This window comes from Neoarius graeffei, chromosome 11 (genome assembly GCF_027579695.1).
Source record: "Neoarius graeffei isolate fNeoGra1 chromosome 11, fNeoGra1.pri, whole genome shotgun sequence".
NCBI classification, from domain to species: Eukaryota; Metazoa; Chordata; class Actinopteri; order Siluriformes; family Ariidae; genus Neoarius; species Neoarius graeffei.
Genome location: NC_083579.1, coordinates 80616611 through 80633730, shown reverse-complemented (window position 1 = coordinate 80633730; position 17120 = coordinate 80616611). Strand labels below are relative to the sequence as shown.

At 38.0% G+C, this 17120-nt stretch overlaps 1 protein-coding gene across 1 annotated transcript in view; it reads right to left on the bottom strand.

Annotated features, from left to right (window-relative positions):
- ncmap (non-compact myelin associated protein) overlaps positions 1-12614 on the bottom strand; it is a 46340-nt gene extending 33726 nt beyond the window's left edge. Inside the window, exon 1 of the mRNA XM_060933190.1 lies at positions 12409-12614. The gene's annotated coding sequence lies outside the window, so the exon portion shown is untranslated. The remainder of the gene's footprint in view (positions 1-12408) is intronic.
- Between the last annotated feature and the right edge of the window lie 4506 nt (positions 12615-17120).

Sequence of the window (17120 nt, the reverse complement as noted above, 5' to 3'; positions counted from 1 at the left end):
GTTCTCCTGATGGTGGAATCCTGAACATTAACATTAGCCAATGTGACAGAGGCCTTCAGTTGCTTAAAAGTTACCCTGGGGTCCTTTGTGACCTCACCGACTATTACACGCCTTGTTCTTGGAGTGATCTTTGTTGGTCGACCGCTCCTGGGGAGGGTAACAATGGTCTTGAATTTCCTCCATTTGTACACAATCTGTCTGACTGTGGATTGGTGGAGCCCAAACTCTTTAGAAATGGTTTTGTAACCTTTTCCAGCCTGATGAGCATCAACAACGCTTTTTCTGAGGTCCTCAGAAATCTCCTTTGTTTGTGCCATGATACACTTCCACAAACATGTGTTGTGAAGATCAGACTTTGATAGATCCCTGTTCTTTAAATAAAACAGGGTGCCCACTCACACCTGATTGTCATCCCATTGATTTGAAAACACCTGACTCTAATTTCACCTTCAAATTAACTGCTAATCCTAGAGGTTCACATACTTTTGCCACTCACAGATATGTAATATTGGCTCATTTTTCTCAATAAATAAATGACCAAGTCTAATATTTTTGTCTCATTTGTTTATTTGGGTTCTTTTTATCTACTTTTAGGACTTGTGTGAAAATCTGATGATGTTTTAGGTCATATTTATGCAGAAATATACAAAATTCTAAAGGTTTCACAAACTTTCAAGCACCACTGTATAGTGTTTCTATGATTTGCAAATCATCGTATTCTGTTTTTATTTGCATTTTACACAGCGTCCCAACTTTCTTAGAAATGGGGTTGTACAATGTTAATGAGATGGTTCAATCTGATGGGAAAGCTATAGTAACTCAACATCTTCTTTTTACATCTTTTCGGTTACGGTTTCGGATACAGTTAAGGGCTAACTAATGCCAGCTTGGTGGTGCTGGGGATTAAATCAGAAAGCAGAAAAGCATCTCACTGAGCAGAAAAGCATCTCATTTGGATAGCTGAAGACTGAAAAAATGGCAATGTTTTTCCAATCCTTAACTGTCCAGTTTGAGGAAGTGTGTGTCCACTGTAGACTCAGAGTCCTGTTCTTGTCTTACAGGAGTGGAACCCGATGTGGTCTTCTGCTGTTATAGCCCATCTGTCTCAACGGTCAGCATGTAGTGCATTCTGAGATACTTTTCTTCTCACTACATTTGTAAAGAGTGGTGATCTGAGTTACTGTAGCCTTCGTGTCAGTCATTTTCATTTGACCTCTCTAATTAACAAGGTGTTTCTGCCTACACAGCTGTCTCTCACTGAATGTTTTCTGTTTTTCACACCATTCACCCCATTCTTTAGAGACTTCTGTGTGTGAAAATCCCAGGAGAGCAGTAGTTTCTGAAATACTGTACTTAAACCAGTCCACCTGATACCAATAACCATAACCATGCCACAGCTAAAGTCACTATGATTACAGTCGACCCCCCGATGTTTGAAGTGAACATTAATAAGTGTTCCTAATAAACTGACCAAAGAGTGAGTGTCATGAATACATTAACGCTTGAACCGTGTGCAATACATCATATGTTTATTCACTTGCCTAAAAACGAAAATAATTTCACACTATCTTATATCTCAAATAAAACTAAAGAAATATTTAAAAGTAATGTAGTAATTAGAATAATTTACACAACATCCTGCCAAATCAACCCAACTGATTAGTTGATTTATACCTACAGAACATGTAATGCATTAACATACAGTACACTACTAAACATAAATTGTTATTGTAAGAAGTGTGTTATATGCAGTATTTAGTTTGTAATCAGTAGGATCAGAATTTCACCACATCAAATAATTTCTTTAGTTTAGTTTATCACTCAGGTGATTTCCGGCATGCTACCACATCAACTCATCTGTCTTTATGTTTTGTGTTACATTCTAAGTAATTAATATGACTGGTGTGTGTAAAGGAAAAAGCCCTCAACAGGTGAGTCATCTTTTCTTTTCCATTTAAAAAAAGATTCGTTATATTTAATGGGTGAATTTGAACACACACCCTTGGAGTTCCCAAACAGGAAGTTAATACGCAAGTGCTGATAACTAAAACTTTGTGTTATACAATTGAACAAGTCTCTCTCTCTCTCTCTCTCTCTCACTCCCTTATAGAAGAATCATTCTGACACCTGGCCTCTTCAGTCTTCTTTGTGTGTGCGTGTGTGTGCACATGTGCAGGCTTTTATATCTTGATGGTGAACAAATGTCACCACCACGATAGAATGACTGTTTTGTCTTTGTGAGGACATTTGGCTGCTTCCCATGAGGAAAACACACACACACACACACACACACACACACACACACACACACACACACACACACAAAAAAAAAAAAAAAAACCCTGCAGCTTTTATTAAAAATTTTTTTGGCTTGATTTAGATGTATAGTCAAGTTTATTTGTATAGCGCTTTTAACAATAGACATTGTCGTAAAGCAGCTTTACAGGATTTCAACGACTTAAAACATGAGCTAATTTTATCCCTAATCTATCCCCAATGATGAAGCCTGTGGCGACGGTCCAAGGAAAAACTCCCTCAGACGACATGAGGAAGAAACCTCGAGAGGAACCAGACTCAAAAGGGAACCCATCCTCATTTGGGCAACAACAGACAACATGACTATAACATTAACAGTCCTGACATAAAGTCAGTTTCGTTGATGTTATAAACTCTTCATTGATGGAAACTTGAGTGCAAAACTGTTCATGACAACTGCAGTCCTAAAGTTAGCAAGTCAACTGTAGTCCTCAGCCATAAAAGCATTACTGTAAGAGTCCAATTAGTCAGTAGAAGGTCCTCACAAGGATAGCGTGTGTGTGTGTGTGTGTGTGTGTTTAAATCTTTATACACTATTTTGTCTTTTTTTTTTGACAGGCCCCAAAATGTCCAGCTATAATTTAGCTGATTAGCTCTTAAACAGTCAGCACTTTTACATGCACACTAATATTCTTCTATTATTCAGCATATTACAATATCCTGAAGAGGATACAGATCATATAAACAGCATATTCCGTTTGGATATTCTGAATTTGGCCTTAATCCGAATTGCAATTAAGACATGTGGGATATGCTGATATTAGTTGGGTTTTAGGATCATTCTTTGGACATGTATACAGCGCAACTGGAATGCGTATCTCACTTGGGGGTTTTTACGGCAGTTTGCGACACCCGGCCTCTTGCCTGTTTACGGTCAATTCTGTGTGTTGTACACAAACGAACTGCATCTAAATGAGAATATTAGTGGAATATTAATTTTCATTAGCCATGTAAACAGCTTAGAAGGAATATTGTATTTTTCTGAACAAGGGCAAAAACCAGAATATTTTGTGCATATAAACATAGTGAGTGTTACCTTTAAGGGCATGTCTCTTGTATGTTAAGAGAAAAGATATAACGTAACTTTGAAATTCATTCAATGTACAAAGTTAATCCTCAAGAACCATAATTATACCTCTGAGGGTACATTTCCTTATTTGAGGAGAAAAAAATGCACAAAATAGGATCTTTACATAGAAGTTGAATAAATATCTGCCTGTAATGCTGTGACTGTGGCCATGCTTTTCTCTTCATTTACTACTTCATATACATCTTTACTGGGCTGACAGGTTCATTTTAGCTTTAATTTTCCATCTCTGCTGTCTGATCTGAGGTTACGAGTCTGCTGGATCTTCACTACAGTTCATTTACAGAACAGATTAAACTTCTGTAAAGTCTGTCTGTAATTGTAGAAATTATTCTGAGATTATAATTATTCTTGGTGTGGGAAACTGTCTGGCCATTATATAGCCTATAAACGTGATATCGATTTTCACAACCACGTGTATTTATCCATCTGACTTGTATTCCTTTATCTCTTGTGCAAGCAGCAAATGAGTTCCTTTTTGTGGGTTCCTGCTCAACTAACACACACACACACACACACACACACACGATGTGAATAACGTTCCCACTGGTCAATATTTAACTAGTAAATCTCTAGCTGGGAAATTCATTACAGAAGAGGTGTGCTGAGTGTTTTCAGCCACTGTGTTGTCATCACATTGAATTTGTTTCAGTAGCAACGATTAACTTGCCTCTCTACCTTCATTCACCCTTGATCAGACAATGATCCAATTCATCGGACACCTCCAGCCTGTGGGATGTCTTTTAGACTTTAGTTCCAAGACTCGAAGTGAGCTGATCTCTGTGACTTTAACCATGTCATAGATGTTGGTGCCAGATGGACTGGTTTGAGTATTTCAGAAACCGCTGATCTCCTGGGGTTTTTCATGCACAACACTCTCTAGAGTTTACACAGAATGGTGCGAAAAACAAAAAACACTGAGAGCAACATTTCTGTGGGTGGAAACACCTCATAGATAAGAGAGGTCAGAGGAAAATGGACAGATTGTTTTAAGCCGTCAGGAAGGATATACAGTAGTAACACATATATTATCACTCTTCACAAACATGGTGAGCAGAAAAGCATCTCAGAATGCACAACACACCAAACCTTGAGGTGGATGAGCTACAAGAGCAGAAACCACATCAGGCTCCACTCCTGTCAGCCAAGAACAGGAATCTGAAGCTATCATGGGTATAGACTCACCTAAACTGGACAGCTTGGGTGAGTCTATACCCATGATTAGAAAAAGAAAAAAAATCACCTGGTCTTTTTCTATTCTTCAACTGTCCAGTTTGGGTGAACGTGTGCCCATGATAGCCTCAGACTCCTGTTCTTGGCTGACAGGAGTGGACCCTGATGTGGTTTCTGCTCTTGTAGCTCATCCACTTCAAGGTTTGATGTGTTGTGCATTCTGAGATGCTTTTCTACTCACCATGGTTGTAATGAATGATTATATGACTTACTGTAGATTTTTTTTTTTAAATGAGGCTGGTCATTCTCCTCTGATCTCTCATATCAACAACATGTTTCAACTCGCAGACCCTCTGCTCATAGGACTGTTATGTGTTACTCCCAGGAGATCAGCAGATTCTGAAATACTCAAACCAGCCCATTTAGTACCAACAGCCATGCTCTGATCAAAATCACAGAGATTACACTTTAGATTTTCTTCATTCTAATGCTTGATGTGAATATTAACTGAAGCTCTTGGCCTGTATCTGTATGAATTTTTGCATTGTCCTGCTGCCACATGATTGGCTGATGGGGTAACTGCATGAATGTACAGGTGTTCCTTATAAAGTGAATGGTGAGTATATAATAGACAGAGAATCCTAATACTGTAGTTCTGTTATGGTCATATTGATGCATTTCTTCAAATGCATATAAATAATAATTATATATATATATATATATATATATATATATATATATATATATATATATATATATATATATATATATATATATATAATAACAATTAGCATTCTGCGCATATTGTGCCATGCTCCTTTAAGGTATTAGCTCTTAAACCAAGAGACGGAGAAACAGATTAGATGGGCGTACACAAGAAGCTGAGTCTTGCTTTTTTGCACTTTCAGGTGGCTTGAATTACATTTCTATTTTCACCATAGTGCACAAAGGCCATTATTCAGTTCAGAAGGTTACAGAGTCAATAAATTAGTTTTCATTTGAGGGATTCATACATTCTTTTGTAACTGCTTTACAGATGGAGTGTAATGAAATTGTAGTGTTACAGTGGCAGCATTAGACTTGACACAAAACACACATACAGTATATTAGAATTACAAAGAAAAGTAAAAATAAATAAATAAAGCAAGCCCATATCCTGGTCAGGGTCATGGTGGATCTGGAATGCACCCTGGATAGGATGACAGTCCATAGTAGGGCACCACGTGTGCGCGCGCGCACACACACACACACACACACATCAAGGACTACAGTTAACTTGCTGACTTTAGGACTGCAGTTGTCATGAACAATTTTGCACTCAAATTTCTATCAATGAACAGTTTATAACATCAGTGAAACTGACTTCATGTTAAAACTGTTAAAAAATGTTATAATCATGCTGTCTGTTATCACCCAGATGAGGATGGGTTCCCTTTTGAGTCTGGTTCCTCTCGAGGTTTCTTCCTCATGTCGTCTGAGGGAGTTTTTCCTCACCACCGTCGCCACATGCTTGCTCATTGGGGATAGATTAGCAATAAAATTAGCTCATATTTAAAGTCTTTGTGACAATGTCTATTGTTAAAAATAAACTTGACTTGACTTGACACCTTGGGCAATTTAATATAGCCAAGCCACCTCTCATGTTATTGTGAGGCAGAAGGAAAGAAGAGAGCCCACACTGTCAGAAACGGGGTACAGTAGGAGTCTATTTCTGTCCCCCAAGGTACAGTCTACACTAATGTACCCCCTAGGGCTCATTATTGGACCTCAGGGTAACTGTGTACCTTTTTTGGTACAATCCAGCCACTGGGGATGCATAAGTGTACTCTTGGTGCCGGTCCCAAGCCCGGATAAATTGGAGAGGGTTGCATCAGGAAGGGCATCCGGCGTAAAACTGTGCCAAATCTAACATGCGGAATGAAAAGACAAAACAGAATACATGTGCATCAGTGAGAATGGGGATGAGAGTGTAGTGAAGATGCAAGGAGCAGACGTAAAGAAAGTTGGTGACCTGGGGTCAACTGTGCAGGAAAATGGGGGCTGCGATAGTGAGGTGAGAAAGAGAGTGCAGGCAGGGTGGAGCAGTTGGAGAAGGATTTCAGAAGTCATTAGTGATCAGAAAGTCCCAGCAGAAGTGAAAGGTAAGATGTATAAGACAGTAGTGAAACCAGCTGTGATGTACGGATCGGAGACCGTCCCCTTAACGAAGAGACAGGAGGCAAAGTTGGAGGTGGCGGAGTTGAGGATGTTAAGGTTTGCGATGGGAGTGACGAGGTTGGACAGGATAAGGAACGAGCACATCAGAGGGACAGTACATGTGGAGAGCTTGGGAATGAAGCTAAGAGAGATGAGACTGAGATGGTACGGGCACATCCTGAGAAGAGATGCAGAGCATGTGGGAAGGAGAATGTTGAGGATGGAGCTGCCAGGCAAATGAAAACGAGGAAGGCCAAAGAGGAGATACATGGATGTGGTGAGAGAGGACATGAAAGTGGCAGGTGTGGTAGAGAAGGATGCGGAAGACAGGGAGCAATGGAGACGAAAGGTCCGCTATGGCGACCCCTAATCGGGAGCAACCAAAAGAAGAAGAGGAGGGTAACTGTGTACCTTTTTTGGGCCAAAAATGTGCATATATGTTAAGCAGTATATAAAGGGTACAAATAAGTATCTTAGAGGGTCCTGCCCCAGTGACAAGCTGCTGTAACCCTAAAGGCACAATAATGTACTTTATTTTCTGAGAATGCAGAGGAAACCCAAGAGGACACGCAGAACTATGCAGATTGTAACCTAAGCTCATTGACAAAACCTGTTTCTATTCATATGTGCAAAATTGCAAAAAAAAAAAAAAAAAACCTGTAATGGAAACATCGTTGACAGGAAAGAAAATTGTGAATACACAAATTATACATCATGTGACTAGATGTTCTTATAACAAACTAAAAAATCCAAACCACAGCATGTTTTTGCCAGAGGGTTTCTGTAAATTGCTTACTGGCTTGTTGTCTTTGTTACACAAACTACGGAGTGTTAAAAGGGCAATTATGATCAACCTGTGCTGATTAGCTGAAGTGGAAAATTGACAAGAATGTGGCCAAATTAATCAGTAGTGTCAGATCAGTTTCTGTCACACCTTTCAGTAGGTAATGGAAAAACCACAGAGAAGCCAAACAAAACATGAAACAGCAGCTGTATTCCTTATCTCGCAAATGTTATCTAGAATGATCTTTATAATGACAGAAATTATTTGAATGATGAAAGCTAGCAGTCACAATAAAAGCTGTCTTGATAAATACAAAGTATGCATATCAGCACACAGATCACAGTGATGAGCATTGGGTCTCATTCTTGCTCATTCGTGATCAATTCCTTGAAGCTTTCTGATGCTGAAAAGTCGCTTTATGACTCTACAAATATATGATTATAGAGGAACGTAGTGAGTAGAAAGTAGACATTTTTCTTTTGAGATAGAGTAAATGAAAAAGTCAAAAAGTATTAGGTGAAAGAAAAATTCAATTCAAGTCAAAAGTTTGGACACACCTTTGAATTCAATGTTTTTTCTTTATTTTTATTAATTAAAAGTCAATTCATGTCTTAAAGTAATGATGGATGTCGTTTCTCTTTACTTAGTTGAATGGTTCTTGACATAATATGAATCGCTATAGTTGTGGAATAGGGCTATTTACTGTATTTTTATTATTTACTGTTTGATCTCAAATGCATTAAGAATGCAAGAAATTGCACTAATTACCTTTTGATGAGACACACCTGTTAATCGAAAGGCATTCCAGGCGACTCCCTCATGAAGCTGGTTAAGATAATGCCAAGTGTGCAAAGTGTCATCAAGGGAAACGCAGGATACTTTAAAGAATCTAAAATATTAAATATATTTTGGTTTTTAACACCTCTGTTTTGTTTTTTTTTGGGGGGGGGTAAACAAAATAAAGTTTCTGCCCTGGCCATCTCGGTCCCCAGGGTCAAGGACCCTGGATGATCTGGAGAGATTGTGTAAAGAGGAATGGGCTCAATGCCCCGCTCTGGATCTCCAACCTTATAAAAGGTTATAGGACAGACTTAGTGCTAAGCAAAGGGAGGTTGTACAAAGTATTAAATGCAGGGGTGCCAATAATAGTGGCATATGTGTTTTTGTTGAAAATAATTATTTCTTGATGAGGGATTTGGTTTTCTTCTGAATAAATTTATTTCAATTAAAGGTTGGATTTTTCACATTTTTTTCAGTGTGATTTTTTTCTAACCATTTTTTAAAATTAATCTTTATAAGGCATGCCAATAATCGTGGAGGGCTCTGTACATCTTTTAATAATGGACATTGTCACAAAGTAGCTTTACAGATATCCAGATATAGATGTAGATTTTTCTCTAATGAGCAAACCAGCTACAATAGTAGCAGTGAAAATCTCCCTGAGACAACATGAGGAAAAACCTTGAGGAACAAAACTAAAGTATTGTAACTCCTGAACTTTTCCTTTCTGGATATCAGCAACATGCACTCAGTAAGAGTAGAGTATCCTAATGTTCTAATGATAAAAGCCCTTACTGAGCTACTTACAAGCCTGAAGCGCGCATGCACACACAAAGAAATGCTGTAGATCAAAAATGGCTTAAAAATAATGAAACGAAACATTTCAACATCATTAAAAAATACTATAAACAGTAAATCAGTGAGCCATAATAAATGAAACAAAGTCAGTATTTGGTGTGAGACGAAATTCCCTTTGCTTTAAAATAAAATATCCGTCTCAGGTCCAGTGAGGTCAGTTTTATGTGGAAATGATCTGTAGGTTTTCCTGAGCATCTTACAGAACCAGCCACAGTTCTTCTGGACACTTTGACTGTCACACTCACTTCTTCATTTTACACCAAAACCCAGCAGCCTTCATTATGGTTTCTTTTTTCATCTGAAAAGTGCTCTCTTATGGAATATGCTGCTCAGATACAAACTTTTGTTTTCTGTAACATTTAATTTTGGGCTGGAAAAAAAAACACAAACATTTGGAACTCTAAAATTTTTTTGTAATGTTTTGACTCAATAATGTCGAAGTCATAAAATAGAAATCTATAACAAAGTTTGTATGAAAAAAATAGAGGGCTAAGACTTTTGTACAGGACTGTGTGTGTATATAGTAATTTGATTGACTTGATTTACTGCATTCATTTACAGGAAAGGTTCTCATCTTACATATGCAGCTCTAATAATCATCCCTGAGCAGAAATATTTACCGGCTTCCTTAGAATGATTTGAATGGTTTCCTTTTCAGTACAGATCATTTCAATACTGTTAAAATCAGAACTTCTACATTTGACTCAGGACAGCCTTGAACGATCTTATCATATTGATATTGAGGTAAATGAATTGAATGACAGTTTTCATAAAAATGCACTTAACACGTACTTAACACATTTTTCTTTACTGACAAAAGAACAGAAATCCTATTTAATGAATAGAAACCGCATATTATAACTCTCTGATAATGGGGGTGTACGGTCAGCTGCTGAATCCTGCCATTAAACCTCTTTTTAAAGTTTATTGAAGTTGTATAAATGAATTTAGAAATCTGTATAATCTGTCTTTTAGAGACAGGACTCCTTTTTTCAGAGGGAAAGATTTTTGTTTAGCAGTGTCGCAGTGTGACTGGTGGCACGTGGACACCACAGAATCTGTGAGAAAGTGTATAAAGCCAGAGCTATTTTTTAGCGTACTGCTCCTTCAATTAAACAGACGTCCATATGTACAGTTTTGGTAACACATTCTCTCATTTCTGCCACCAGAAACCTTTTTGTAATTAAAAACTCAATAGCTATTACACTGTGCAAAAGTCAGAGACCGCTCTTTTGTTTTCAATCAAATGGCCATAACACTGCCTGTTAATTGTTGTGTGACAAACAATAATGAGGAGAAAGTGTTCAGTGTTAATTCCCTTTTCATTTGGACAAAAAAAAGAGAAAAGTTGTTTTATTGGACATTCTAAATCTACAGTTAATCATCTTTAAAGGGAAAAATCTCATCTCATCTCATTATCCTGTTCTACAGGGTCGCAGGCGAGCTGGATCCTATCCCAGCTGACTACGGGCGAAAGGTGGGGTTCACCCTGGACAAGTCGCCAGGTCATCACAGGGCTGACACATAGACACAGACAACCATTCACACTCACATTCACACCTACGCTCAATTTAGAGTCACCAGTTAACCTAACCTGCATGTCTTTGGACTGTGGGGGAAACCGGAGCACCCGGAGGAAACCCACGCGGACACGGGGAGAACATGCAAACTCCACACAGAAAGGCCCTCGCCGGCCACGGGGCTCGAACCCGAACCTTCTCGCTGTGAGGCGACAGCGCTAACCACTACACCACCGTGCCGCCCAAGGGAAAAATCATTTGTTAAATTTGGTGCAGCCAATCCAGAGAAATTAGTGAAAACGTTTAATGTATCATATCATCATCTTAACAGAAAATCAAGTTTGGAGAAAATCAGCTGTAATCTTTGTGACCTGTGAACTGAAATTAATGCATAGCTCACATTTATTGGCCTACGAAGTCATATTTATAGGTTGTTCTACAGTATAATATTTTGGTAATGGATACATTAGAGATTAAGGAATGTATTTATGGCAAAATTAGAAAAAGATGTGGTTTTTTTACGCACTCTTATTTCATATCACTATATCTCACAATGAACTTTTGCTATACAGGACTCATTTTGCCCTGACCCCACCCTCCAGCCCATATTTATACAGTTCAACAACAAATTTCAATATTACAAATAAAACAGTTACAGGTTATAGATTTTTTCCCCTTTGTTAAGGAAACAAAGCACTGAAAGAGCGTCTGATGAAAGACATAAGGGTGGTCTTCTCGGACTTTAGCTGTGTAAAGTGGGGTCCAAAAGTCTGAGTTCACATTGAAAATCTAGGATTTTTTGTCATCTAGAATTGGAAATAAAAACAGAAGGTTTTAGAATTTTGAAATATTTCAAACAAATAAATAGGAATTATTTCTAGGTTCCTCTTTAAATGTAAGTAAATGTATGATACTGACCATGTTAAGTGCTTTGATCAGATTTTCCTTGTGTCTAATCCCTTGTATTAAAGCATGTGATCAGATGACAACTTGATGGATTTGATCTAAAATGGATCAGAAGTTTTGGTACAAACTTGTGGAGTTCATGCCAACTCGAGTCCATGCTATCATTAAAGCAAAAAAAAAAAAAGGGGATGAACCAAATACTAATAAACTCTAAAATTCATGTAAATATTTCACATATTCTACTTTTCACAACTTATTGTTGTCAATAATATAATTTGTAATTAAATGTGTTGTATTAAATTAGAAAAGAATGCAAAATAGAAGCATTTTCACAAGTACTCTCAGACTTTTGGATCCCACTGGTGTAAATAATCCGGACCTACTTTTGTACCAACTGGAAGTGCCAAAATGTCACAAAAGGACATTGGTATCAGATTGTTCAGAATTTAATCCCTCAAGAAAACTTGGTCTTAAGGTTTTAAGGTTCAGTGCAAGTTCAGACACTTTTTTTAGCATCAAGGCTGAAAAAGTGCATTGTCGAGTAGAGAATAGGAGCAGCATCAAACGTAATCAAGCCATGAATACACATCTGTTAAAGTCAGCATATAGGAATGTTAGCTATTCACTTCTACCAAAGTGTCTGTCTTCACACACACACACGTAAGCAGCATGAACAGCCCCTCAACACTGCTGTTGAACTGAATAATCAAACACACTATACATGCAGAACAGATCTAACAGGCGGTTAGATCTAGATTAGACTGTAATTATAAGTTGGGTAAATGTACCTGTTCGATCACACCTGCTTGTGGAAAAACGTCTCCCTGCAGCACAAGCCCCTCAGTCCACAGAGCAGGGCATAGTCCAGCAAGACTGCGTGGCTGATGACAGAAGAACTCCAAAGAAAAGGACCAGGAGAAGCACGGAGAAAAGTGTGTTTGTGTGTCTGTCGTGTCGTGTTTACCTGGCTGACAGGTGTGTGTGGTGTACTCTGCCGTGGTGAATCGGAAAGAAGGAGGTGGCTGGTTTTTCAGGTCTGGCCTGGCCCCCTAGGCGTGCCACACTGGAAATACAATACACACACGCTGATCTCATAGTGCTCTCACCGGCACACACGCACTTCTTGATCTCACACAGATTTCACCTACCTTGGGAGCCTATCCCAAGAACATTGGGCACAAGGCAGGAATGCACCCTGAATTGGATCCAGTTCATTGGATCAATGCATTCATTCAACCTCAGGAACACGTTATCCTGGTCAGGGTCACTGTGTAAACAGGTTTACTGTGATTGTTGGCATAGTACAGTATATTAATCAATATCTGTGGTCATCTCTCTCTCTCCCTCTCTCTCTCTCTCACACACACACACACACACACACACACACACAAAACAGATGGACAGTAATTGTGTTAAAAAACTCTGTTAATCTAACAGGGATTTACATGGCACGCCACCTGCCCAGACATTCTTGTTGGATTGTTTGGCTTTTACCTTAATCTTTTCACATATTTATTTTAAAACACTCAGTTCACTACAGGTTTAGTCTGCTTTTTTTTAGTAACTGACTGATGTTCTTTCTAACACTGAGGCTAAAAAAGAGGATATGAGAAAAGAATAGGAAATGGCATCAGGTGGACTCAGCATATGAATACAAATACAAAAATTTGTGCTACAGAAATATACAAATACAAATGTGAATACTGTACCATTTTTGATGCGTAAAGATGCTGGAGTATTTCTTTAAGGATACTGTATTTTGAGTTATGGTTCTTTCTGAAAATATTGAACATAGATATAGAGGTCAGTTAAAAATGTAGTATTGTACTGTTGAACATTGTTACATCTTATAAAATAGATAGATAGATAGATAGATAGATAGATAGATAGATAGATAGAGTGGTGCTTGAAAGTTTGTGAACCCTTTAGAATTTTCTATATTTCTGCATAAATATGACCTAAAACATCATCAGATTTTCACACAAGTCCTAAAAGTAGATAAAGAGAACCCAGTTAAACAAATGAGACAAAAATATTATACTCGGTCATTTATTTATTGAGGAAAATGATCCAATATTACATATCTGTGAGTGGCAAAAGTATGTGAACCTCTAAGATTAGCAGTTAATTTGAAGGTGAAATTAGAGTCAGGTGTTTTCAGTCAATGGGATGACAATCAGGTGTGAGTGGGCACCCTGTTTTATTTAAAGAACAGGGATCTATCAAAGTCTGATCTTTACAACACATGTTTGTGGAAGTGTATCATGGCACGAACAAAGGAGATTTCTGAGGACCTCAGAAAAAGCGTTGTTGATGCTCATCAGGCTGGAAAAGGTTACAAAACCATCTCTAAAGAGTTTGGACTCCACCAATCCACAGTCAGACAGATTGTGTACAAATGGAGGAAATTCAAGACCATTGTTACCCTCCCCAGGAGTGGTCGACCAACAAAGATCACTCCAAGAGCAAGGCATGTAATAGTCAGTGAGGTCACAAAGGACCCCAGGGTAACTTCTAAGCAACTGAAGGCCTCTCTCACACTGGCTAATGTTAATGTTCATGAGTCCACCATCAGGAGAACACTGAACAACAATGGTGTGTATGGCAGGGTTGCAAGGAGAAAGCCACTGCTCTCCAAAAAGAACATTGCTGCTCATCTGCAGTTTGCTAAAGATCACGTGGACAAGCCAGAAGGCTATTGGAAAAATGTTTTGTGGACAGATGAGACCAAAATAGAACTTTTTGGTTTAAATGAGAAGTGTTATGTTTGGAGAAAGGAAAACACTGCATTCCAGCATAAGAACCTTATCCCATCTGTGAAACATGGTGGTGGTAGTATCATGGTTTGGGCCTGTTTTGCTGCATCTGGGCCAGGACGGCTTGCCATCATTGATGGAACAATGAATTCTGAATTATACCAGCGAATTCTAAAGGAAAATGTCAGGACATCTGTCCATGAACTGAATCTCAAGAGAAGGTGGGTCATGCAGCAAGACAACGACCCTAAGCACACAAGTCGTTCTACCAAAGAATGGTTAAAGAAGAATAAAGTTAATGTTTTGGAATGGCCAAGTCAAAGTCCTGACTTTAATCCAAAGGAAATGTTGTGGAAGGACCTGAAGCGAGCAGTTCATGTGAGGAAACCTACCAACATCCCAGAGTTGAAGCTGTTCTGTACGGAGGAACGGGCTAAAATTCCTCCAAGCCGGTGTGCAGGACTGATCAACAGTTACCGCAAACGTTTAGTTGCAGTTATTGCTGCACAAGGGGGTCACACCAGATACTGAAAGCAAAGGTTCACATACTTTTGCCACTCACAGATATGTAATATTGGCTCATTTTCCTCAATAAATAAATGACCAAGTATAATATTTTTGTCTCATTTGTTTAACTGGGTTCTCTTTATCTACTTTTAGGACTTGTGTGAAAATCTGATGATATTTTAGGTCATATTTATGCAGAAATATAGAAAATTCTAAAGGGTTCACAAACTTTCAAGCACCACTGTAGATAGATAATCTATTTGACTTGACATTATGGTAAAGAAAAAAAATTGACAAAATACTTCTCATATTAACCAATTAACCAAAAAGGTAATGTTTTTTGTTCCCATTTACCTCTGAATAATCTCTAATCCAGTTCATGAGAGTTTTATAAAATATACTATTGACCAGGCAAACCAAAACACTTGCACTATACAGGAAGATTCTCGACTGTGCTACAGCTCCAGGCTGAACTCTCCGGCTTTGTTACAGATTGTTTAAACACTTTGTGATTTTTAGCACCATCTTTCCTGTACTTTTACTTGCATACTTAGACAATATGACTTTTACATTCAATTTTAGGAGTTTATATTTTTCTCTTTTGAAAAAAAATTGAAGCTGTGCTTCATCATTTATCAGAGTATTTAATTCAATGAGTAATTTTACTTTTCTCTGAGTGAGGAATTTGTCCATATTCATCCTTCCCTAACTCTCCGTCTCTCCACCAATCCTTTCTGAACACTTCTGATATCTTTCCCTTCATCTACAAGCTTCTAGTGAAATAGTTTTTCTGGCTACTGTTACATAAACGTGGTTTCTCGTGAGCCTCAGGCTCATCTTTCAGACGTAACGTGGTGTTAACAGAAGCGGTTCAGTCTGCTTCCTTCCAGTTTGAATGAGTTGAGTCTGAAAAGTCAGTGAATAATAAATGACTGGTATTGTCTGATCTGAATAATCAATATGTTGCATAATAATGTGTACAAAAATATTACAAGGTCATCTTTACCACTTGAATTTTTCTAAATAAAGCCAAGAGTCATGAACATGCAAATCAGAAACACCCACTTGCATGCTCAATTTTTTTATATTTCAATTTTGTTCACTTTTTGAAGGATGCCAAGTGTATTAAGAAAAAAAGAAATCTCTCTCTCTCTTTCTCTCTCTCTCTCTCTCTCTGTGTATATATATATATATATATATATATATATATATATATATATATATATATATATATATATATATATATATATATCCACTAATTGACTGAGAGTGCAACCTTTGCTCATGTACACACCTGGCTAATAGATTAGAAGTGCTTGCAGAGCCAGAATGGTCTATTATTACCCCTTTATTGCAGAAAGGAAAATAGAGAAGATAGAAAAATACACAGTAGGACTGATGTTTGCTGATACAGATACTGCATCACAAACAACAATCTCCAGAAAAGTGGCACAAAGTTCAATCTAACCTGCTAGCTATTTGGCTAGTTAGCAAACCAAGATATTTCACTGTAAACACACACAGCTAAAGCTGGGATCAGACTACACGATATTTTTGTCTTTCACGATGGTGACCATGTCACATTAGGCAATCACAGTGCCAAAAATTCTTGCTGTTTCTTGGTCGGGACACTGGCAACACTACAAGTTTGATGCCAACCAATCATCATTCATGTCTTCTCGTGCCGTTGGGGAGGAGGGTCAAGAAATCATCAATCATGGTTACAGAGGAAGAAACACATCATAGGAATTGTCAAACTAGGCTAGAAAATACTAAACATTCTGACATGCTTGACTTTTCATCAGGGTGTCGTGGGGAGTCCCAGATACCACCTTGCTGTTCTTTGATTATATCGCATTACAAAGCCCGTTCGTTATTCCATGATGTTCGTATTTGGGCCCAAGGCTGAAACTTTGTTGACCAAGACAAAATTGTATCAAAATTGGACTGAATTTGTGTAATCTGATCCTGGCATAAGCCTAAACAGGAGAACAAAGTTACAACCCCAAATCAGAGAAAGTTGGGACAATATGGAAAATGCAAATAAAAAGAAAGCAGTGATTTTGAAATTTGCTTTGACTTTTATCCCATTACAGACAGAATGAACCAAAGATATTTCATGTTTTGTCTGATCAACTTCACTTCATTTGTTAACATACACTCATTCCAGTGTTTCAGGCCTGCAACACATTCCATAAATAATTGGGATAGGAACAATTTTGTGTTAGTTATGAGGT